Here is a 2,773-nt window from a genome sequence, read left to right as displayed (position 1 = left end):
TATTGCTATATAAAAAATTACCCTAAGACCTGGTGGCTTGATGCAACAACAATCATTTATCATCTCTCACAAGCTCTGTGAGTCAGGAACCCAGACAGGGCAGAACGGTGAAGTCTTGACTGTTCCACGATGTCTTGGTCCTCTGATGCAGGACTCAAAGGCTGGGGGCAGAAGGAAGACTCATTCACTCACACGCCTGGTGGCTGGGGCCGGCTGTCAGCTGGAATACCCCCTCGTGGCCTCTCCATCTGGCCTGAACTTCCTCTCAACATGGTAACTGAGTTCCCGGGGCACATAACCCAAAAGAGAGTCAGACAGAACTCATTGCCTTTTATGATCTAGTCTTGGAGTTCGTGCAGTGTCGCTTCTGCCTCATCCCACTGGCTGAGGCAGTACCAAAGGTCGACCCACTTCTCAATGCAGGAATGTCAATGTCACATTATAAGAAGAACACGTGGGATGGACATGTACTGGTGTAGCTGTCTTTGGAAAATACCATCTGGCACAACTTTCTAACGGTGGGATCTCACACACAGGTCAGGTAGGTTTGTGGGAACAGACCTTGGGTGTGGGCTTGGGGGAGGTTCCTCTCCTTGTGGCTCCCATCAGATCCCATTGTTCCCTGGGGTCTCTTTGCTCTAGCTTCCTGCATTTGTAATTCTGCTTTCCTCTGCTCTACATTTACACTGCAGTTAGTTTGTGATCCATTTTTCTCAAAAGGTTCAGACAGCCCTCACGTCTGATAGGCAGGGGCATGATCTTGCCTGCCAAGAGGACCTGACATTGCAAATAAATAGGAATAAAAAATGCTGATCTGCTTCTGTGCCATTGGATGGAGCCCAGGCCAACAATGAACAGGAAGTTTCCTGCTTTGGAGCAGGCCTTCCCTGGTCCCCAAGGAGGAATTTAAAGGCTGAAGATGGACAGCTCCAGGTAAGGGATTGTGTGAACTGCAGGGCGGGGGTTATGAAGATCTGTCCCGCAAAGTGGTGACAGTTCCAGAATTCCTATATTGAGGGGGGGTGCTTTATGGGCAGCAAACCTGGTTAGCAGAAGGGATTGGAAATTCCATTGGCATAACATTTTATGTATATTTGAGAAAGCATTAGTTGTCTATTTCAAAGATTTGCGGGGGGGAGCTGTCTTAGTTTGGATTTGACCACAAGCAGACCCTGAGATAAAGATTCAAGAATGCAGAAATGTGGGCTTCTCTGGTGACACAGTGGTTAAGAATACGCCTGCCAATGCAGGGGACACGGGTTCAAGCCCTGGTCCGGGAAGATCCCACGTGCCGCGGAGCAACTAAGCCCGTGCACCACAACTACTGAGCCTGCGCTCTAGAGCCCGGGAGCCACAACTCCTGAAGCCCTTGCGCCTAGAGCCCGTGCTCGGCAACAAGAGAAGCCACTGCAATGAGAAGCCCGCGCACCACAACGAAGAGTAGTCCCCGCTCGCCGCAACTAGAGAAAGCCTGCACGCAGCAACGAAGACCCAACGCAGCCAATAATAATAAATAAAATAAATAAATTTATTTAAAAAAAACTGGTTCTAGAACAAGAAATTTCAGATAAAGTAGACTTTAGAACAAGAAATACTTATAAGGGATAAAAAAGGGCATAATAATAAAAGGGTCAATTCATCAAGAAGCCAACAATCCTAAATATGTATGCACTTAAAATAGAGCTTCAAAATATGTGAAACAAAAACTCACAGAACTGAAGTCAGTTACAATTCCAGTTGGAGATCTCAACACTCCTCTTTCAGTAGTAGAAAAAATAGGACCCTAGAAAACAGTAAAGTTACAGAATACGTAAACAAACCTAAACTCAGCCACTAAGCTGTCACACCCACTCTCTTCTAGCACACGCAAGGCATTTACTGTATATCAGACATTGCCCTAAGCATTTTTTGTGCATATCCTCTTTGAACCTCAGAAAATCTACGATTGTTCCCTTAAATTGATGGTCATAGAATGAAGTTAATTGCCAAAGTCACACAGCTAGGACAAAACAGATCTGGAACTTGAACACCAAAGTTTGTGTGATAGATCACCCCACTATACTCCCCCACCCTTGCTTCTAATTTTAAAGTCCTCAGTTATCAACTTTGTTACTTGTTTTCCCACGTATGCCTTTGATGTCCACAGTGGTTCTTTCAGCTAGTACCGAGAATCTTATTATTATTTTAAAATAATTTTTGTTTGCTCTTTTCTTTTTTTTTTTTTTGAGCTTGGGTGCTTTAAAAAAAAGCAAAACTGGGTAATATAGCCAAATGGTACAAAATTTAGAGGTACGAAAGAGCATCCAGGTATTTCCCTGTTACCCAGTCTCTTATTATGATGAAGTTTAGAAGTCATTTGTATTTTCTTTCTTTCATGTCTGTTACCTATTTTGCTATAGAATTATTGGATTTTTTCCTTATTGATACATAGAAGCTTTTAATATATTAAGGGAATTAGTCTTATGCCTGTGGTATGAATTGTCAATATTTTCCCAGTTTGTCTTTTGCCTTTTGAAAATGCAAAGTTTTTTTCCATGGAGAAACATTATGGCAGTTGAATTTGTCAATTTTTATATTTTATGAGTGGGATATGTCATTATTAGACAGCTATTAATTACCCCAAGTTTATAAAACAAAGTTCCCTACTTTTTCTTCTATTAATGTTATGGGTTTTTGCTGTAAATTTTTTGCTGTGATGAGTGAGATATGGCTCTAATTTAAGTTTTTCCCATAATAGCAAACCAGTCATTCCAACAATATTTATTGGATAATC

This window comes from Phocoena phocoena, chromosome 10 (genome assembly GCF_963924675.1).
Source record: "Phocoena phocoena chromosome 10, mPhoPho1.1, whole genome shotgun sequence".
In the NCBI taxonomy this organism is placed as follows: Eukaryota; Metazoa; Chordata; class Mammalia; order Artiodactyla; family Phocoenidae; genus Phocoena; species Phocoena phocoena.
Note: the sequence above shows the minus strand (reverse complement) of the source record.